This window comes from Papio anubis, chromosome 5, assembly GCF_008728515.1.
Source record: "Papio anubis isolate 15944 chromosome 5, Panubis1.0, whole genome shotgun sequence".
NCBI lineage: Eukaryota > Metazoa > Chordata > Mammalia > Primates > Cercopithecidae > Papio > Papio anubis.
Window position 1 is genome coordinate 81,951,369 of NC_044980.1, and position 23,196 is coordinate 81,974,564.

General features: G+C 37.1%; 2 long non-coding RNA genes across 4 annotated transcripts in view; both read left to right on the top strand.

Annotated features, from left to right (window-relative positions):
• LOC110743615 overlaps nucleotides 1-389 on the top strand; it is a 75,687-nt gene extending 75,298 nt beyond the window's left edge. For all 3 annotated transcript variants that reach the window (XR_004183979.1, XR_004183981.1, XR_004183982.1), the window contains one exon: nucleotides 194-389. This is a non-coding gene — a long non-coding RNA (uncharacterized LOC110743615). The remainder of the gene's footprint in view (nucleotides 1-193) is intronic.
• Nucleotides 390-4,308: 3,919 nt separating this feature from the next.
• The window catches only part of LOC110743617, a 67,149-nt gene continuing 48,261 nt past the window's right edge, over nucleotides 4,309-23,196 (top strand). Inside the window, exon 1 of the long non-coding RNA XR_002522937.2 lies at nucleotides 4,309-9,319. This is a non-coding gene — a long non-coding RNA (uncharacterized LOC110743617). The remainder of the gene's footprint in view (nucleotides 9,320-23,196) is intronic.

The window sequence follows — 23,196 nt, forward strand, 5'->3', positions numbered from 1 at the left end:
TGCTACACTGTAACAGTATCTTCCATATTTGCAGGCTGAATTCATTTGAGTTGCCATGAGGTAGAGAAATAAAACCTGGACCAGTAGTCAGGAGAAAGAGATTCCACTCTCAAATCTGCTGCATTGTTACTTGAAGTGAATTTACCTTTCTGAATTCCAGACTGAATTAATGATTTTCAAATTTTTCTTAAAGCTGTGAAACACTTTGTTCGAACAGAGGCCACCTGTAAAATACCCAGCACTACTTGGGTTGAAGTTGGATGTGGTGATAGTAGATCAGAAATCCTACTTGGCTGACTGGGCACAGTGACTCATGCCTGTAATCCTAGCACTTTGGGAGGCTGAGGTGGGTGGATCACTTGACGTCAGGAGTTCGAGACCAGCCTGGCCAACAGGTGAAACACCGTCTCTACAAAAATAGAAAAATTAGCCAGGTGTGGTGGCTCACACCTGTAATCCCACCTACTGAGGAGGCTGAGGCAAGAGAGTCGCTTGAACCGGGGAGGCAGAGGTTACAGTGAGCTAAGATTGCACCACCGCACTCCAGCCTGGACAACAGAGTGAGACTGTTTCAAACAATAACAACAGCAACAACGAAGAAATCCTACATGGTTTCTGAGCCTTTTCCTGACTTTAACATTCCACATGTCATCATTAAGGCGAGACCAAACCCTAGCTGCCCTAAGAAACCATGTGGTACCACTTGGAGTACATCTAGGCATTATTAAATGTGCTTTTCAAAACACTGTCTTTTATTTTGTTCAACAAATGAATTACATTTCCCTTTTCTTTCTGTTACTTATTTTTAATAGTCTCCGTTTTGTAAAACTTCTTACCACATTCTTTTCAAACTCTGGAAATAGTGTGTGGCTCCTGGGAAATTCTCAGAGGTTTAAATTTTTGCATTTTCCCCAAAATTTGTTTGGCTTCCTACATGGATTTTTTTTTTTTTTAACCCTCTGCCCAATACTTAAATCACATTTACAACATCATGCATAGCTCATGGGGGAGAATAGTAATGTTTTTGCTTCAAAGGTCATCATAACAGGAGGTCAGTGAAAAATCAAACATGACTTTAAAAACATAAGGGCAGAAAGACATCCACAAAACTGGGCATGTGGATTGAGTGCTAGATGGGTGGTCAACCCAACCCAGACACTCCAGCAGTAGTCCAACCACATAACAGACCGGAAAACTCCAAAGTTGCTAACTAAGAAGCTGGTTTTATTTTATTTAATTTTTTTCAAGAATTCTATTTCTGGTCACTGCTATCAAGAGGTAGAAAATGTGCTGATTTCTTGTGTTACTTCATATTGGTCTTTTATGTAAGGTGTTTTTATGAAGATATAAAATGCATTTACACTTTGGGGTTTTATGAACCTAGAATAATACTCAATAACTCAGCATTTTCTTAGTGTACCAATTGAAATAATCAAAAATAACCTTTAATTTTTGCATACTACATGTTTATAAGTTAAAATAAAAATTTTAATGAGCTAGTAGTTCACATAGTTTCATTAGTTTAATTTTTACCATTCTGAATAGAATCTTAGACTTATAAAATCTTATCACTTTAACGTTGCCTGTTAATTCAAGATTCAATGAAGTATTTTCTTTGTGTTGGAAATCAAAGTTTTGGAGTTAATCATATTTTAAACAATGAAATTTATAAAGTGTATGAATTGCTGAACTTTTTATATCCATTCACATCAGAACATGTGGCAGGATGACAGTCTGGTTTTTGATCATTAAATTAAAAAACCCAAATATTTGTTTAGTTTTTGTAGCCTATTATTTGGAATATTTGATACTCACGTCCATATATTTATTTTGGTCGTTTACCTTTAAGATAGAGTTAGAGACAGTTCTTCTTTCACATGCAAAAGAGTATGGGATAAAAAATGTCCTTTACTGTATGAGTTCATGTCTGTGTAGGGACATAGATGAAGCTAGAAACCATCATTCTGAGCAAACTATCGCAAGGAAAGAAAACCAAACACTGCATGTTCTCACTCATAGGTGGGAACTGAACAATGAGAACAGTTGGACACAGGGTGGGGAACATCATACACCGGGTCCTGTCGTGGGGTGGGGGGAGTGGGGAGGGATAACATTAGGAGAAATACCTAATGTAAATGACGAGTTAACGGGCACAGCACACCAACATGGCACATGTATACATATGTAACATACCTGCATGTTGTGCACATGTACCCTACAACTTAAAATATAAAATATAATAAAATAAGAAAAAAAAGTCCTTTACTTTGTTTTTGTTAATTGAGTTATAATTGAATATCTCTAGCTTAGATCTTTTCCCTTATTTCCAGACACAGACAGATATAGTAACTCCTTGGCATATGAAATGGAATTATTATTAGAGAAACATGAATAATCCAAATATTCACTTATCAAAATAATTTTACTGTAAGAAATTATGGCAAAGGACTTTGTAACATAGTTTTCAAAGCTGTGTGGCTTCCTGTTAATTTTCTATATGTTAACAGACTGAACCAAAACACCAAGGACCACAGTCCTCCACTCCTGGGTACCCCTAGAAGAGAAGATTGACCCCCACTCCTCCTGTTCTTATCTTCTTGGTATGCCCTGTGGAGTGCTGGCCAATAAACATAGCCGAGGGAAGGATTTCTCTGGCTTTTTTTCTTTCTCCCACCAGATTTCCCAGTAAGCAAGACAACTAGAACACAGTTGGTTTTTTGTTTGTTTGTTTGTTTTTGTTTTGTTTTGCTGTGATTCAAGGCTAAATCAAAGTGGTTAAAATTCAAAAAGCAAATTTTGCAATGTGGAAAATTCAAGGATAGCCAACTATTTCAAAACTACAAAACTACAAGTCTAGAGTTAGCAGTAGCTTACAGTGCTACTGGCTAGTTTACTATGTCTGCAGACCGTGCAGTGAGAGTGTGCCGCCCAGACTGAAATGTATGCTGTTTCGAGGGCTGCAAGGGTAGGTAAACTGTATACCATATAAACCAAGAAGTGTGCTCAGGTCAACTTTCTAGCAACTATCCCAGGTTACCCCAAACTGACCTCATCATATTCTCTCCTCAACAGATTCATTTTTTAGTATTCCCTATCTCACTTGGATTACTGTAGTAACCCTCTGGCTCCCCTGAGTCATTTACACTTTGGCCAGAATGGTTTTTCTCAAACACCAATCTGATGAAGCCCCTCGCTAAAATGTCTAAAGTGGCTCTTGATAAATTTCAGGGTAAAAATCTAGACATGGCGTAAGAGGCTGTTGACCATCAGGGCCTGTCTTTTAGTCCAGCTTCTTTTCTCTCTATACCCCTGTGTACACCCAGCCTTCAGCTGCATCTAAAGCCTGGAGTTTTCTAAAAGCACCTTCAGGCCCATGCTTTCATGCTGTGGCATCTGTGGTTCCTGCTGCTTGGAATTCCCTTCTCCATTATTTGGCCTGTTACTCATCTTCGAAAGCTTATTTAAGCATGACCTTTTCTGGGAAGTTTCCTTGGGAAACTTCCCTGGAGCCCTCTCATCCTCCAGCATCTTTTAACATAGCATTTACCTTGGGGATTTGTAATTGTGAATTCACCAGGGATATCTCTGAAAGCAATGGGTGCTCTTTGTATCTAAGTATTTACAATGTGTAGTTCAGTGCTTGACCCACAGTAGAAGCTCACTAAACAAATATTTGCTAAATGAGTGAATGGATGGTTAGAAACCATACGGCTTGGCTTGCAATGGGCTGTTCAGTAGTTCATCTCTTGGGGCATGTAGAATCAAGATCACAAAGTATATCCAGATGGACTAGATTTCTTGTTGTGTATGCAAGCCTTAAAAACTGAGGAGCCTAGCGTACATAAACCAACTAAAATTGATCTCTGGGATAGATAAGCAGATCCTAAGAGTGCCCAGCTACTAGTGGTAGTAACAGTGGTCAGGTGAAGAACCATTAATTACTAAGATGTTTGTAAAAATGAAGATATGATTGTGCTGCTAAGGAGAAATTAAATATTTCCCATTCAATTATATTTAGGAATAATAAAAATTCTGAAAATAGTCTAAGTCTTTGCTTTTAAAAAAACGATCAAGTTTGAGGCTGGGTGCAGCGGCTCAGGCCTGTTATCCCAGCACTTTGAAAGGCCGAGGCAGGTGGATTGCTTGAACTCAGAAGTTCGAGACCAGCCTGGGCAACATGGTGAAACCCCTCTCTACCAAAAATACAAAAATTAACTGGGTGTGCTGGCATGCGCCTGTAGTCTCAGCTACTGTGGAAGCTGAGGCAGGAGGATCACTTGAACCTGGGAGGCAAAGGTTGCAATGAGCAGAGATTGCACCACTGCACTCCAGCCTGGGTGACAAAGCAAAACCCTGTCTCAGGGAAAAAAAAAGAATCAAGTAAGAAAGTAATTTCATTTCAGCGGGAAAAGTATTTGGTTAATATTCTTCCTGAATGTTTATATATTTATATAAATTGTGTGAATTTCCAGTAAGAGAAAAGCAGTCCTTGTTATTGTTTAATCTAATATTTTTATTACACGTTCTCTAAACATGAGTATGCCTTTGGGGGAAGACAGAGAAGCATGGAAGCCATGTGAAAAAACAAAGGGATCCTAAGGTATAAACAAAGTGCAGATGATTATCAGCCATGCTGCAGGGATTTCTTGTTTGTCTTCTCGGTGGTGTTAGCTAATTTTATCTTCCAATCCCCGATTCCTTATAGGACCTGGACACTTTGAACCTCTCAGGACCCCTCAGATTCTAGCACATAAACTCGAAGCCAAATTCACAGCCAGTTCTCCTTCAAACTGCCTTAATCTGTTTTTGAGTTAATCAGAAGGGCCTTTTAACAACTTTCCATTTGAGTCCTAAGAAAAGCCTAGGTCATTAGGCAATAAAGCCATAGTGCTGGCCCCTAATCAAGGTCAGTACATGTCATTGTATGACTGATCCAAATTTGAGTTGGTTCAGTTATTTAATTTGTTCATTGTCCACAATGTTCCAGTCACAGTACCAGGTGCTCAGAGTGTAGTGTTAGAGACAAGATTCAAAGTGAGTAATTTTAAGACCAGTGTCATATGTGCCATTATAGAAGTATGGCTGAAAATGGAATTTATATAAATAAGCATGTGAGTTGTTCACTAAACAGGGGTGGGCAAGAAAGACCTTACAGAAGAGGTGAATATCTTAGCAGGATTTCAAAGAATGAACTAGAGTTTTGCAGGCAGATGAGATAGGAAAGGGTGCCAGGGAGAAAGAAAAGCATGGGCAAGGGCTCAGGAGGTGGGGAACAATGTGATATAGTTTGAGGTACTGGAGTATAAAGTTAACAAGAGGAGAATATTTAGAAGGGAGGATGGAGAGGTAGGCAGAGAGCAGATTATCAGGTTAAAGTATTAGAAATTAGCATTGAGGTTTCCTAGAAACCAGCAGCACATTCAATGCAAGCAGGTGGCATGGTCATATTAGTTTTAGTTTAGTAATCAGTGTAGAAGATGGGTGAAAGGGGTTGAGTCTGGAGGCAACAAGCATAGTTGGTAGTAGCAGTCTAGATGTGACCTGACAGGGGCCTTTACTAGCCCAGTGGTGGGCATTTTTTAATGCATTCATCTTTCTTCTAGGCTGTGAATTTCTTATAATGAGGGTATGGTCTTCCTCACACTTGGTTCTTCATGCTTCTTGCCTACTATCATACCTGACATGCAGTAAATTATCATAGCAAGGCAAAAAATCCTTTAAACATGTACTCTTTATTACTCTGTTGGACTATGATGAGAGCATCTTATTGTATGGCTATCTAAAATTATTTATGAAGATTTTTTTTGTGTTGAAAATGCCACAATAATTTAATTGTGAGTTTCAATCAAGAAATTAAGAGGATATTTTGTCTATAAAAATAAGGTTTATTGTTCACATCTGTTTTATGTTTTCATATATATGATGAAATAGACAATTTACTCTGTAAGTCTTAAATATAAAAATGATTCATTATTTCTTTCTGAGCCAGGAATGTACTTGATTATTTTCTCCAGTGGTAGCAATTGATGTATACAAATTAACATATATTTCTCATTCCATTCTTGTATAAAATAACATACGCAACCAGTTTGAACAGCTAGAGCATAATAAACTGAAACTCTTTATGGAATCACTCTTTCCCTACCACAGTTGAAATCTTAGGTAAGTTCTATATCTTTTTCATCCCCTTTTGGACAATAAAGGAAGTACTCTAGTCACTTACAGTCAGAACCCCATTTCAGTAATTAAAATGACTAGTCCATGCAATAATCAGTAATCTCAGATTTCTGTAAATGCAAAAGCTCTCATTTCCCGTATTGGTTCCACTGCCATTCCCCTAACCACTGGCTCTGGGGTTTTCACCATTCCTCGGTGGAGAAAGAGGGAAGAGAGGCAAGGGCAGGGATGCTAGTGGTCTACATTGGCTTGTCGCATTAGGCTGGTGCAAAAGGAATTGCGGTTTTTGACATTACTTTAAAGTCAAAAACCGCAGTTACTTTTGCACCAATCTAATATGCTCTCAGCTGATGTGGGACACTCTTATGGGTTCTGCAGAAATTCCCTCACTAAAACCGTCTAGTCTCTTTCTGTTTGATTGCTTCAATAGCCCCTCAGCTTCTACATCAGTTAGTACCCCATAGCTTCTTTATGCCAAGATTGCCTCATCCTCAGAAAAAAATCCTTTTAAAAGAAATTCTTACCCAGATGTCATCTAAAAAGCCCACACTGGGTCATGGAAACACCAGCCTGTGCTTTATTGTCCGTGGAAGTGCAACTGGCTCCAAGGACAGCTGTATCTCTTTGCATTGCCTCTAAGTAGGCAACTCCAGCTATAGAGTCTTTTGCCTGAAATTTCTCAAAGGTGGACCAAACACATGTGTCCTTTGTCCTCCAAGCTTTAGGGATAAACATTAAACTCTCTGTGAGGTGTTCTTGATGCCTCTCTTACAGATGAGGGAGATGGAAAATAGCAACAGCCTCCAACAACATTCTGCAGAGAAATTCTTATGTCTCTCAGTTTCCTCAATATCAACTGTTTCAGACCCTTGAGTAGATGTTGAGTCACTAAGCAGTTTCAGTCCACTTCCTTTGAGGTTTTGTTTAGGAGGTCCATTGCCTTATTTTAGAATGTGGGAGAACTTGCCACCTATTGTTTCCGTTTTGATTTTGGGGGCCTCCCCCAAATCTTAGATAGAAAGAATCTTTCCTTAATACCTGGCTACAGAGACAAGTGTAAGATATCTGTAAATCATGGCCATAAACTGGAATAAAGTGAGTTGGTTTATTGGAGATGTAAATGCTTAACCTAGGCATACAATAAACACAACATCAATGCACAACAATACTGAGCATCATTTTAAAATGTAAAATCAAACAGAAATCAGTAAAATCAACAAAAATTGCTTACCATCTCCTAAATACTGGTTTATTCCACGTGTTTGATGTGCAAAAATTAAGCGTATGATTCCTTTCCTCATGGAGCTAGCTATTTATGAGAGAAGAAAATGCTGAAATATGTTCAAAAGTAATCACAATGCAACTTAACATCACAATGCAAAGTTCTACAAACACTTCAGGGCACAGGGAAGATGGAGCATCTGAGTTTAAGAAAGTCTTTGCAAAGGATGTTTGAACAGGCTCTTGAATGAAGATAGGACTTCTCTAGGAAGAAAGGAGGAAAGGGCATCCCAGATGCACGTTGGGTTGTGTAAGGGTTGGATAGGGAAGGTTAGGATGGTGTCGTGTGGAAACTGTGAAGCAAGTGTAGCTGGTACACAAGGCTGGAACAATTACAAGATAATCAGGAAATTGCAATGACTGTTTTAAGCCAAAAGGTTTAAACTTCCTACAGACAATAGGAAATTATAATTATTACTATTTTTCATTTTTCAAGTGTTTACATAAAAATATCACACACATTTTACATCAATATATAAAGATGATCATACATATTATTTTTCTTTTTCATTTTTTAATTGACTCCTGCCTCCCACTTTTTTCTCTCCTTCCTGTCTTATCCTCCTTCTCTACCCACATCTTTCCTTCCCCAACTCACATTAACACTTATTTTGTATCCTTTCTTTGTTTTCTCCTTGGTTATATAATTACATTCAAGCATACAGTATATGTATATATTCAATATCCATATACATAGGGTTTTTTTGGCCATTGTTTGCTTTACAAAATAATACTTTGCATATTTTTCTGCATCTTGCTTTTTTTACTTGACTATTCTTAGAGGAAATGTCTCCAAGTCAACAGGGCTAGCTCATTGCAGGTTTTTAAATAGGGGACTAACATAATCAGAATTTTATATCTGACGTACGATGTTAGAGTGGACAATAAGTTTAAAAGGGGATAGAAACTGGAGGAAGGAGATAAACTGAGACATTAATCAAGTGAAAAATGATGGGGGCTTTAGCCAATGCAGTCACAGTTTTGGCAAGGACATATCTTTAGCACCTACAAGTCTCAAATAAAAAATGATTTACTATATAATGCATCTCAGTAAAATGCCAATGCCCACCATCATCTGAATCTAAACATTTGACATTAGATGCTCTAAGTGTGCTGCTTGAGGAGCATAGGTTCAAAATATTTACCATTAGCTTAGCTAGAGTTTTGGGAAAAGGTGCTTTATTATTCCATATACCATATACTTCCATATTTATTTCTCTACTTCCTCCTTTATTCTGCATATTTTCCTGCAAAATATCCCTAATCTCCAACTAGTTTTGAAACTCAATGGCTAAATCCACTGATGGTTTAGTTTAGAATTCATATCTACATTGTCTTTGAATAACAGCAACATTTTCCATCTTCCAGTTATACTATAATCCTTCTTTAGGTTGCTCAGTGTTGGATGCGATTATACTACTTTTTATCCAGATTGCAATTAATGCAATCATGTAACACATTACTAATGCCAACTAGTGGTCTTAGCATATTATAGTATAAATTTTCACAAGTTTTCTATATTTATAAATGCCTTTTCAACATCCAAACTGGGTAAATATTTCATTGGAACATCCAGTATATCATTATCAGTCCTGTTAAACAAGTTTGGTTATTCTGCGAATAAAATCCCACTTGTCATAATCATGATAAAGATAACATGACCTTTCCAACCTTCTGTCCCCAGATATCACTTTCAACCTCAGTCTTGCCAGTAATTTTGTTTTGTTTTGTTTTGTCTTTGAGTTGGAGTCTCTGTCACCCAGGCTGGAGCGCAGTGACATCATCATAGCTCACTACAGCCTTGAATTCCTGGGCTCAAGGGGTCCCCCTGCCTTCGCCTCTGAAGGAGCTGAAACCAAAGGTGAGCGTCACCGTGCCTGGCTAGTTTTTTAAAAGATTTTTGCAGAGACAGGGTCTCACTTTAGTGCCCAGTCTGGTTTCCAACTCCTGAGCTCAGCTTGCTTTGATCTCCCACAATGCTGGGATTACAGATGTGAGCTACTGTGCCCAGCCTGATAATTTGCTACTAATCATAAAGCACCTAGGATTCTAAGAATTTAATTGTTTTAAAAATTAATTTTAAAAATGTAAATACTTCAGAAAAATATGTAGAATAGTAGATCATCTACGGCCAGAACTAATAACTGTTAACATTTTGTTTTACTTATTTCCCATTAACCACCAGTGCTAATCCTAATCTACTCTTCCTGTCCCTATATAATCTCTATGATAAATTTGGTGTGCATCTTTCTTGTTCATGTTTATTTTGTATACACATAAGTATCATAAACAATTTATACCTTTTGGTTTTAAAATGTTTATAGTAGTTACATTACTACATTTATCATTTTCACCTTCCTTTCTCCTCAATATCATTTTCTGAGAACTAAACCATGTATAACTAAACCTATTTTAGTAGGACCAAGAGTATTTCAAGGATTATGCATATTTGTATATTTGTGTTTCTATGGGCAAAAACTCAAAACTTGTCTACCATCAATGTTAGGGACTGAATGAATTTGTCCTTTTAAATTCACATGTTGAGGCTGGGTATGGTGGCTCATGCCTGTAATCCCTGTGCTTTGGGAGGCCGAGGCAGGTGGATCACTTGAGGTCGGGAGTTTGAGACCAGCCTGACCAACACAGAAAAACCTCATCTCTACTAAAAATACAAAATTAGTCAGGCATGGTGGTGCATGCCTGTAATCCCAGCTACTTGGGAGGCTGAGGTAGGAGAATCACTTGAACTTGGGAGGTAGAGGTTGCAGTGAGCTGAGATTGCACCATTGCACTCCAGCCTGAGCAGCAAGAGCGAAACTCTGCCTCAAAAAAAAAAAAAGCTCACGTGTTGAAGTCCTCACCCCTAACATGGTATTAGGAGGTACGGTCTTTGGAAAGTAATCAGGTTTGGGTGAGATCATGGAGATCATGAGAGTGAATCCCCCATGATATTATTAGTGCCCTTAAAAGAAGAGAGAGAGACATGAAAAAGTTTTCTCCCTCTTTTTTTCTCTCACTGCACAAAGAGGTTAAATGAATAGACAGTGAGATGGCAGCCATCTCCAAACCAGGAAGAAGGTTTTCACTAAGAAGCAAATCCATCAGCACCTTCATCTTGGACTTCCTAGCCTACAGAACTATTAGAAATAAATGTCTATTGTTTAACCCACCCAGTCTATGGTGTTTTGTTACAGAAACCCAAGATAAGACAGCCAGGAAGTGGAATCATCAGATCGTAGCATATGCCCATTTCCCATTTGAAATTTAACTATATGTTGCCAAGTTACTCTTCAAAGTGGCTGTGCCAACTTACACTCTTGTTTTTTAGGATACCTATTATTTGACATTGTTATTCAGTAATGAGATGGATAAGAAGGCTGTCTTATTATTGTCTAAATTGTGTTTAAAGATTATTGCCAGATTGAGGTTGAAAATGTTACCTGGGGGCAGGAGGTTGGAAAAGGTCATGTTATCTATATCATGATTACGACAAACAGAGTTTTAAATTGTTTTTCTGATTGCAAATGAATATATATGTGGATTTATGTATGCATATTTTTTCCATGTATAAAATCCCAGTAGAAATTTGATCCGAATTAATGCTATATGATTGAGAATTGGAATTTACCAGAGATTGAATCCACAAAATTGGCATTCCACCATTTATCTCCAAAACATTTAAGTTTCCCAATTTGTTAGACAGTGCGAGTATTAGGAAGTCAAACTCTTACAGTTATAATTTACTATAACAGTGGTACTTCAGAGCTCAACTTGGGGAAGGAAAAATTATATTTAAGGCAGAAGACTATTTGACTATGAAATAACAAAATCATAATCAATTTGAATGGCAATTGAGAAAAGGTAAAGACAAAAAAAGAGATTGCTTTTTTTCTTTTGAATAATTTGTTTGAATTTGTATATTAAGTTCTTTGATATTGCCCAAATTTGAATAACTCTTTATGTGGTTATAAAGGAGAAACAAGAATGCAAAATACTGGTCTAGGTCTCAAGTGGTAACTGGGCACATCTGCACTAAATCTTTGCTTTTTTCCTTACCACACAACTAACTGAAACATGCACTGCAAAAAAAAATTGACCATTGTAAAAATAGTAAGTCTCCCATTGAATCAGTTCACATTCATGCGGAGTGCTGTGGACGAAAGGAAATAGGGTATGATTTGAAATGACATTTGAACTGCCCTTTAAATAATAATTAATTATTCTCTTAAATGAAACTTGTGTTTTAAGAGAACAAGTTTTTTTTCTCCCAAGAAATAAAAAGAGCCTGGGGAGAATATAGGAAGTGCAGGGTGGTCCATATAAAATAATGGATCACTATAATTCTAAATGGAACCCGTTTTTCATGAGCCCTACAAAATTGTTGCTGATTTCCAAATTCGAGTATTTCTTTCATAACGGAAAACTAAACCTTGGTGGGAGAATGCTGATTTTTGACTGATTTTGGATTTTAGGGAAGCATCATGAAAAAGAAATAAAGAAGCGAGGAAGAAAGAAAGAAAGAAAGAAAGAGAGAGAGAGAAAGAAAGAAAGAGAGAGAGAGAGAAAGAAAGAAAGAAAGAAAGAAAGAAAGAGAGAGAGAGAGAGAGAGAGAGAGAAGGAAGGAAGGAAGGAAGGAAGGAAGGAAGGAAGGAAGGAAGGAAGGAAGGGAAAGAGAAAGAAAGAAGAGGGAGGGAGGGGAGGGGAGGGGAGAGAAGGGGGTAGTGACTCACACCTGTAATCCCAGAACTTTGGGAGGCCGAGGCGGGCAGATGATGAGGTCAGGAGATCAAAGCCATCCTGGCCAACATGGCAAAAACCCATCTCTACTAACATCAACAACAAAAACAACAAATTAGTTGGATGTGGTGGTGCGTGCCCATAATCCCAGCTACTCGGGAGGCTGAGGCAGGAGAATTGCTTGAACTCAGGAGGCAGAGGTTGTAGTGAGCCAAGATCGCACCACTGTGCTCCAGCCTGGCAACAGAGCAAGACTCTGTCTCAAAAAAAAAAAAAAAAAAAAAAAAAAAAAAGAATGAAAGGAAGGAAGGAAGGAAGAAAGCAAGGAAGGAAAGAAAGAAAAAAGGAAGGATGGAGGGAGAGAGGGAGGGAGGGAAAAAGAGAGACAGGGAGATGGAATGGGAGGGAGGGAGGGAGAGAGGGAGAAAGAAAGAAAGGGAGGAAGGAAAGAAGAAAAGAAGGAAGGGTGGGTCCCTGTGATTTTGGCACTGGAATGGCCTGGATTCAAACTCTGGCCCTGCCATTAATTTTTTTTTTACACTTGATCTTAGCCAAAAGTCTGAGAGGAAGAAGTTCTACCATTAGTTTTTTGGGTAAGTCACTTAAATAGCTCGAGTTTTTGTTTTCTTCATATGAAAAGTAGAGAGAACAATGCATATCTTATAGAGTTCTTGTGAAAATGAAATGAGGGACTCTATAAATTGAATAACTTATGCCTGCCACATGCAGTAGCTCATTCCCATCCAAATTTCCCATCTTTAGGAGTTTAAAAATATTTTCTCAAAAGTATAGAATTAAAATGAAATATTTTTCATTGAATAAATTATTTTGCGTGAATTCTGGTACCATATCTCACTGGCCCCAAACAATAGTATTCAATCAAGTCATTAATCAAACTTCCTGCAGAATACATTTATTCCATGTAGTTCAGAATTAACAGCATTTCTCAAATGTGCTTCCCAGAATTTTACTCTCATGAAATTCCCTTATAAAGAAGGTTTTCCTAATCTCATAAATTTGGAAAATGCTGTACTTTATCTCATTACTTCTCTGAAAAGTCCTCCAGTCAATATAGCTGTTTAAATTTAAGCCTATGTGTTCCTATTTCATTTGGTCATGGAAATATTCTAGGTAATTTCTTTTTATAGCGCATGGAATACATTTTGTGAATTGTTCATATAAGTGATCCGATTTGTTCCAGCAACCCAGCATGCAAATATAGTCATGCTTCTTTTGATGAAAACAGCGTGAAGACTTGATTTGCTGTTATTAGTAGGAACTTACTGTGTTTGGTCACCATGTTCATCATTTTCTAGCCTACTCCATTCTCTTGAGTTGTCTAAGAATTCTGATATTTTTTACTCAATCCAAAATGTTTTATTTTCTGCTTTCAAACACAAAGCAGAGAATAAACTGAAAGCCTAATTTCCTTCTGCCAGAGGCTAGTGTTGCGTAGTCCAACAGAAGCTGATCGAGATGCTTCTCTTTACTAGCCTTGACACTGAACATGGTGCCTCATACTAGGGCAGTGATGTTAGAGTGTCATTGTAGAGTCATTGTGCATTCACTGCTCCCCAAAGAACAACACAGTCTGGAGGGTCTGGCTTCAGAATCAGCCTTGCTTCCTAACCACATAGACTCTCATGTTGAGTCTGGGCTGCCAGCTCAGACTCCCATTGCCCTCCTGGTGAGTTCCCTCTTGCAGCCTTGCTGTTCTTTTGGACCAGGAGATGATGTACAGAGTCAGCCTAGTCTATTTGACCAGTTTCTGTAACCTGAAATCTTGGGGAATAGAAGGTAGAGTCTTTGTAGCTTTCCTCACTGAAGGTCCCTCATCTCCTGATTCAAATTGGTTGAACCACTCCCTAGAACTCTGAATGCTATAGGAATTCAGTGAGAATCAGACTCATTAAGTCAGATCTATTAATAGAACCTAGTATAACATTTCCTGGGACCATCGTTTATTCCTACACTTAATTTTCATAATTAAGAGGGGTCATTCACTGACTTACTAGATATTTATTGTGTCAACCATGTACCAGAAACTGTCTTAGGACTGGGACATAGCAATTAACACAACAGATAATGTTTCTGCTCGATTGGAACTTCTGTTGTAAGGTAGGGAAAAAGACAATGAACAAATCATATACATCAATTAGTGATGAATGCTCTGAAGGAAGGATAAGGGTATATAAAGTGATGGGGGTAGTGTCTTATATTATATAGAATGATATATAATATTTCTATAACCATTCTATATGAAATAAGTCACTACCCCCATCACCATCACTCTGTATACCTATATAGCTGAGAAGCCTTCACTGAAAATGAAGGCTTCACTTCATCTTCAGTGAAGGCTTCTCAGCTAGAGTCTCATTTGAGCATAAAAGTGACAGAGCAAGCCATGTGAACGTTTTGAGGAAATCCCTTCTAGGCAGAGGAAAATATGATTGCCAAGAGGCAGGAGGGTACTTGGAATACTTGAGGAATATCCAGGAATCCATTGTTATTGCATCAGCATTTGTAGGAGAATAATAGGAAATGAAATCAGAGAATCTGTGGGGTGGGTCATAAGGAGGTAATTTAGGGTCCTGTATGCCATGGTTAGGCTTCGGGTTTTATTATGAGTGATGGGAAGCCAAGGAATGTCTGTCAACAAAATTTTGACATGATTTTATTTTTGTTTTATAAAGATTACTAGATACCGTGTAAATACAGTTACCTGTGAAAGGGGCATGGTTAGAAACAGGGAGACTAGTTTAGCAGCCCATTGCAGTAGTATAGTGACAGATGATCAAGCTTTCAATTAGGGTGTTAGAAGTGTTAAGAAGTAGTTGGTTAGGAATATATGTTGAAGATAGAGCTTTATGGGATTTATCAATGAATTAAATTGGAAGTATTAGAGTGTCTTAGACCATTTGTGGTGCTATGACAAAATATCTGAGACTGAGTAATTTACAAATAACAGAAATTTATTTCTTACAATTCTGGAGGCTGAGAAGTATAAGATTAAGGTGCTGACATTCATGTCTGGTGAGGGTCTACTTGCTGCATTCTCACATGGTAGAAGGGGTTAATGCTGTGTCTTCACAAGTAGAAGACAGAAGGGCAAAAGAGGGCCTAGCTAGTTATCTCCAGCCCTTTTATAAGGTTGCTAATTGCATTCATGAGGGCAGAGCTCTAGTGGTCTAACTACCTCCTAAAGACCTTACCTCCTAATACTTTTGCATTGGGTGTTAAGTTTCAACATGAACACAGACATTTAAACCACAGCAGAAAGAAACAGAGGAGCCTGTGAGGATACTGAGTTTTCTGGCATAAACAACTGAAATTGTGGAGATACCATTTATTCAAACAAAGTAGATTGGAGGAAGTGTTGGTTTTGGGTGGTGGAGGAGTAATCATAAGTTTGGATTTGGGCATATTAAGTTTGAAATGCCTTTCAGATATCCAAGTAAATATGTTAAGTATGCAATTGGATATATTAGCCTGGAGTCGAGGAGAGACATTAGTGATGATGATTAAATTTGAATCCTTAGCATTTAAATGGTATTTAAAGCCATAGCATTGGGTGAAATTACCTAGATGGTGTCAGTAGAGAATGGAAGCAAAGAGCACAGACATCTGAGGAATGGGATATTCCAGTGATTCAAGTTTAGAAGATGAGTAGGTGACAGTTGAAAGGAGGAGAATGAGAGTAAATGATACTTTAAGAGTCAAGTAAAAAACATATTTCAAAATCACATTGACCACTGGCTTTGACAACACGGAGCTCACTGATTACATTAACAAGAGCAATTGTAGTTTTAGAGGTGTACGTAAGGGAGGAAGTGGATTCAGGAAGTAGAGACACCTCTTTCAGAAGAGATTTATGTCAAGAAAGCAGACAAATTATGATATGTTTGGTGGGAGTTATGAGGTCAAAGTACTTTTTTTTTTCAAGTTGATAGATATTAATTCATTACCATGGGGGAATGGGAAGGATTTAGTAGATAGTATAATAAGTTGCTGATACAGGAAACAGAAGGGAAAATTGTACTTTACATAGGTGAAAGTCTCACTTAAATAGGTGAGAAAGCAACAGCCTGGGCAACATAGTGAGATCCAGTCTCTACAAAACATTTTAAAATTAGCCAGGTGTGGTGGTGCCTGCCCATGGTCCCAGCCATATGGAAGCCTGAGGCAGGAGGAACATGTGAGCCTGGGAGGGAGAGGCTTCAGTAAGCTGTGTTCATTACACTGCATTCCAGCCTGGGTGACAGAGAGAGGCCCTATCTCACTTAAAAAAAAAAAAAAAAAAAAAAAAAAAAAAGATACAATGCAAAACTGGTTAGGCTGGTATTAGATGGGAGTTTATACTTCCATCTGGGGTATGGATGGAAATCAGCGTACAAGAGTACCAGAAAGTAGAGGGATATATTTGGTTGAAGGAATTATTCATTCATTCATTTATCTAACAAGTGCTTATTAAGTGTTAATGTACTAGGTGCTTTTTCTAGGTATTGAGGATACAGTGGGGACCACAATAGTTACAAATTCCTGCAGTTTATTTCTAATGAGGGTTGACCAAGAATAAAGAAAGCAAATGCATAATTTAAATTATATGGTATATTGTGCTAGGTGACATGGATAAATTCTAACTTAAAGTGAATAAATTAATTTGTAGACATACATTTTGCTATCACTATTATTGCAATATTTTTTGAGATAATTATGTTAATTAAATAGAAAAACATGTTTAAGGTGAGTGTATGGTGACTAAACCAGTGCCTAATCAACATTCAATCCATGAATGACTTAAACTTACAAATGGCCTCCTTCATTACGTCTTTACCAACATCATAGAACACTGCTGGAATCCCAAAGAGAAGCAAAAGCCTGATCATTTTTTTTGAGTTCAGAAGTAAAACAGAGGAAGAATCGGTGGAAAATGGAAACACTTTAGGAGCACCAGGGACAGACTTCCAAAATAACATGTGAGGCGTGGTTGACCTAACTCGCTGTTTGACTTTTTTTTTTTTTCTCTTTACTTTTTAACATACCTGGATCAAATAAAAATTTGTTTGGGTTAAAAATGAAAATAACTCATATGTACAATACTGAGGTCAGAACACACAGCAAAAACTAGGCAAATTGAGAATCCTGCATTTTGGAATAATAATAGCTTTAAGCCAGGAGCCAGAAATCTTGGAATCCATACTCAAGGCTGCTGTGGTCTACATATGTAACTTGTATAAATCTCTTAAATTCATTGAACTTTGATTTCCCTATGTTCAGAATGTAGGTAAAAATAACTGTATTGTCTAGCTCAAAAGGCTGTTTACTTCTTTTAACTAGAAAGATCAGTATGTTATGCACGTCTGAAGATATATAAGGAATACAGTTAGATAGAATGAATAAGAGCTAGCATTTGGTAGCACAATAGGGTGACTACAGATAAGAATCACTGTTTGTATATTTTAAAGTAACTAAAAGAGTAGGATTAGAATGTTCCTAACACAAGGAAATGACAAATGCTTAAGGTGACGGATACCCCAGTTTACCCTGTTTGATGATTACACATTGTATGCCTGTATCAAAGCATTACATGTACCCCATAAATATATAACTGTTGTATATCCATGATAATTAAAAATAAGTAATTTACAAAATCAAAATATGAGAAAATTGAATCTTAGGTCAAACAACTTGTCTAAAATGAGATAGTACATAATGTTAAGACTAATGTTGAATCCAGGCTTCTCTGATACTGAAACCTAAGCTATTAACATATTTTGCAGCATCCAACAAGCAAGGACAATCAACTGAGATGAAAAAGATATGAAAATACTTGGTAAATAGCTTTCATTCTCCTGTCAGCTTTAGTGTTCACTATCATGTTCACTGTTGGTTGGTTTCAGAGGAAGGGTAAAAAATAATCCCTTCAAACATTCTTCCAATGCAGCCAATGCTTCATTCTCCTCTGGATGCTGCCTTACTTTGAATTGCTTCATTCACCCGCTTTGCAGGCCACATATAGCAGGGGATGAACATTTAGTAGTTGATTACCAATTTCCTGTGAGTTAAATGGAAAAGCTGAGTAATAAGGGTTTTTGTGGGGTTTTTTTTGTCTTTTTCTATTATGCAAAAATCTATGAGTTATGCAGGGTATAAGTTAGGTCATAGCAGTGCACTTAAAGTTTGCAAATATGCGCTTACTGCCAAAGTCACTTGTATTTGTACACATCTAATATTTTTTCTACTCAGCCTCTCTGTTACAGATGAACTTGAAAGACAGCAGTAGTATTTTCATGCTAATGTGCCATAAAATGTCTTTGCTAAATAAGCAATCCTTCCATAGCAAGGTTTATTTGCAGTGATATAATTTAGAGATGTCCCTGATGACAACCTTTTGAGCCATATTAGTTAAATGATAGAACATCTCCAGTGTCAAATCTATAGCAATATATTATAATGGGGAAAAATGCCTGAGCAGCAGGGAGCCTTTAATACAGAACTCCATACGCTACTTAAATAGTGTAATCTGGCTTTCAAGTAGAGCATTCTAAAGAATCTCTATGAAACTTGCTTTGGGGTTTCAGAGAATCGGAATGATATTGAGGACAAAGCTCTGTTCTGGATCTACCTGTCACTGAAATGCTCATGCTGCTCTTCCACAAAGCCAGGTTGGATCATTTTTCTAGGAAACATCAATTACCTCTGCTTTTGCTCAGAAATGGCACAGTTATTTTTAGATATATTTTCCACTGGTCTACAAAGTATTACAATTGCCATAACATATTGGGTAATGTCATAATGGTGTAAGGATTCCTGAGCAAAATATGCCTCCCCACGATACTGCCATACACATCTTTGAAAAACAGCAGGATGATATATCCTGTGACTTCCTGTATCACTAGCAATGTGTCAATGTGAATGGCGAATGAATGAATTAGAATTTTATAGATTGCCAACATAATTAAATTCGTGAGTACTTTTTTTTCTGAGAGTCAGCTATGAAGTTTTGGGTTTGAAATAGCCTTATCTGAATAAAATGAACCTTGTTCTTCTAGTGGCTCATAAAATCCCAGGTAGTAAGTCAGCCACCTTTGGAAGTTGCATTAACACAGCAGTAGCTTAATAAATTACACTCTACTGATTTGACTTCCACTGGTACTTAATTTATGACAGGAAATGATCTTGGTGTATGGAGAATCAAGCTTATCACGATCTAGTTACTTGTTCTTATGCAATGCATATACGAAGCCGAGGAGTTTAAAATAATAGTTTTGTAAAAACATATATATGTAAGTGGAGTCTTGTGAGGGTAAACTTCTTGGCTGAAGAATTAATACCTAGAATCATGACAACTGTTTCTTTCTTGGAATCTCTTCAGTTTATCTTCCATGGTAATAGCTATGATATGCAGAAAATGAATCGTTGTGTCATTATAGCCTCTTAAGGAAAAATTTTCCCAATTGCTCCCTCAGCTGTCTTCAACCTACTGGTACATTTTCAAACCTGCTATGATAAAGAAGAAAGTCAAACACTTTGGTCTCTTGTTCAAAAACTATTTTGTAAATTGCCATCTGGGAAAGATTCCTCTATCCATCCATCTATATATTCAGTTATCCATCTGTTTATTCATCAATTTATTGTTTTATTCATTTAATAAATAGAGAACTCTCACTTTAGTAGTTTTTTTGTAGTTTCCTGGGCTTTACAAAATTTAAACCAAAAGTGGTCTACACCATAAAAATTACTAAATTTCAGCCTCAGCAGAAATATTTGTTAAAAATAACTTGCTTCAAATAGCTACATTGGGTCAGCCATCTCTGTTACTTGGTATCTAGCTAAGGTGGACATTGAATTATTATTCTACAATAAAGACTGAAATTGGCAAGCTCATTTAGGTACTCTACGTTTGTACTGTGACTGAATGCACTGTATCTAACCTTTGGATAAACAGAAGATTTTGGTTTTCAATCCTGTTGGTGTTTCAGCTGTAAAATACACATGTATTATCTCTTTCCTAAAACTGTAGAATTTATGTTCAGAATTAAACACCATCAAACAAGGGTGGAGTTCTCAAGTCAAACTGAAAATAGCACACAATTTGGCAGGGAGATGGTGACATTTAAATTACTTATTAAACTTTTTGGTAGACTTTCTAACCTCAATCCCTCGCTCACTCTGTCCCTCTTGGGGTTTTCATTTTTAATAAGAAAAGCCATTGAAATAAATGCAAAATTAATTCAAATTCTTTAAATTAAATTGTGAAAGGTGTTTAATTAAATGTATGGATGCAGTGTACTCAATTGATACACTTATTTATTTGAATTCACTGAGTGGGGGATTTTAAAGTCAGTTTTATTGAAGTGCATCAGGATATATGAGTCCAAGATTCCAAGATACTAAAGATTGTGCCAGGAGGAAGAAAATGTTGATATCAATTGCTCTTTAATTTCAGGAGACAGTTTTCCATTCAGCTGATGTGAGGCAACTCATGTCCATTAATGAGTCTGGCTTAAACTCTTCCAGAGATGTTTATTATCGTTGTCTGGACTTAGGAAACGATTTGAGATATTTTATTTCAGATCTCCATCAAGTTCTCATGGTACAGAGTAACATCTGATCATTTGATGTCATCATCTCAGGCAAAGGACGATTAAGTGGAAAAGAAGATTCTATCCCATACACCCATATGATGTATTATCTTCAACTTGTAAAATATTTTATTCCTCATGATATCATACTGTGTTCCTTTAGAGAGTCTTGTATGTTTTACAATAGCTTTTTAATTTCAGTGACCTAAGGGGGACAAATTTCTTTATTTGCATATTGGTTGAACAGATACTGAATGAGAATCATGAAAGTGTTTTGGATATTCTATATGTTTTTAATTAAGGACAATTACACAGGGATGTAGACGTTGTTATAAGGCAGCTGGAGTACTGTGGAATGGTGGCATTCTGTGTTCAGTGTGGAACTTTACGTGTCAGTTTGTGATAAAACTCCAAGGCACCCATCAAAAAATGTTTAACAATCCACTGCTTCTGGAGGCCAGATACTTTTCTGGAGGATTAATACCTCAAACATCTTAAATTGATGACTTCAACTATTTAGAGATGCAGATCTTATTTTTTTAGTTGTTGACTTTCAAAGGCATATTCTTTCTCTCTTTGGATAAATTCTTCAATAACAAAAAAAGACTTACTTGTATGGAAGGCTTATGGAAGGCTTACACATATTCTTTAAAGGGTTGGGCATGTAGAAACATGATCATTTGCATTTTCTTTGAAAGCTTAACCCCTAAATTATTGCCCTTTAGAGAGAAAAACTTTTAGATTTATCATTTTTTTCTCTTTTCCTTGAAAACTGGAGCACACTCTTCTTTTTAGCATGTAGCATCTAAGGTAATGAGGAACACACCAGTACATTAAAACAAATGTGTGTCAAATCCCCAGGGAAAACAGATGTCATGCATGCAATATTTCCTGCAGACATCTGAAGTCCAGCCTCATTGTTCTTTCAATCTGTTTTCTAAACAAATGAAACAATGGGGAGTATATGTAAATCTTTCTATATTAGAATTTAAGAAATATTTCAACTGGAGAAGTTCAAAGCTTACCTTTGGTAAGTCAAGATACAGAGAGCTTGACTTACCAAGTCAAGAATTAGGAAAACTGGATTAGGAAATGTGCATATTTCCACGATTATTCCACAACTCTACTTTTTTCCCATTCGTTTTCACAATCTGTGATTAAATAGAAGCCTGAAATGCTCTAAATAAGAATGTCATTTTACGAACATTTTAAACAACACGTTGAATATGAAAGATCATAAACTTAATGTAGTTTTCCTAATTTTGAGTATGATTTATGAGTTCTCCTATTGTAAGAAGACTTCGTGGTCAGCAATAATTTTGGGCTATTGAAAAGTCCAGACTTAAGATAAACATTCATATTTTATTTACAAAATAGTGTTAGTGTGTGCTACTATGTGTGTATGAAAGTGTGTGTTTATATGTTGAGAAGAACTTAGGATTTGTTGAATAGAAAAAAATGTAACTAATACAGAAAGGTACAGTTACATTTTGTCTAGCCTCATCTAATTTTAGATTGTGAAAGACTTTGACTTGCAGGCTCATTTCTGTCCAGTGTTGAGCCAAGAGAACTAAGACTGAAAGAGAAATGTGAGTTTCACCCTCACCAGGGCAGGACGTTGGCACTAGTCTTACTGTCTCGAGCCTGTCCCATGCTTGGACTGTCCTGGGTCTGAGCAATCCAAGCGGCAGCCACATCTCTTGATCTGGTTGTACCTTTCCTTAACTGTGCTTGCTTTACTGAGTATCACCCAATTCGATTTGCTGGAACTAGGATCCTGTCACAAAACCCCAGGCCACAAGCGGTGTGACTTCTTGGATAGCTCTTGCCATCCCTCAGCCAATTTTTCCTGCTAAGCATAAGCTATCTCGTGCTTCCCAGATGCATATTTACCGTATACGAACACCAGTTGGGATTACATCTGAGATTGTGATGCTCTCTTAGACAAAACATATTGGTTCCTGGAGGGCTGGATCTATAGCTAGTTTAATTTTCTTAGCCTCAGGTTAACATCATTTCAGTTGACTTCACATTCCATGTCAGCCCAACCAAGGAGATCCTAGTATGCCTGTGGCGAAGCTACACAGGTGTAACAAAAACCGTGCTAAATAAGAAAGCTTACACACATTTTGACTTACAATTAAAAATTATTCCTAAGGTAATTTGGATTATTATTCCTCTGTGAAACCGTCATTCTGTGTGTAAAGTTTAGTTGAGATGTACCACTCAGAGGTCATTTGTTGTTGAATGTTTGCTGTTCCCTATTTGGGCACTGACAAGATGAGATAATGGGCGAGGAGCAGGTGTTTTTCCACCAGAAGGAAAAAAGCAAATAATAAGTATTTCATAATACCACATCCCTAATTAAAACAGCTGAGATTTTAACAAGTTTTTGCTACTTTATTTTCCCTCTCAA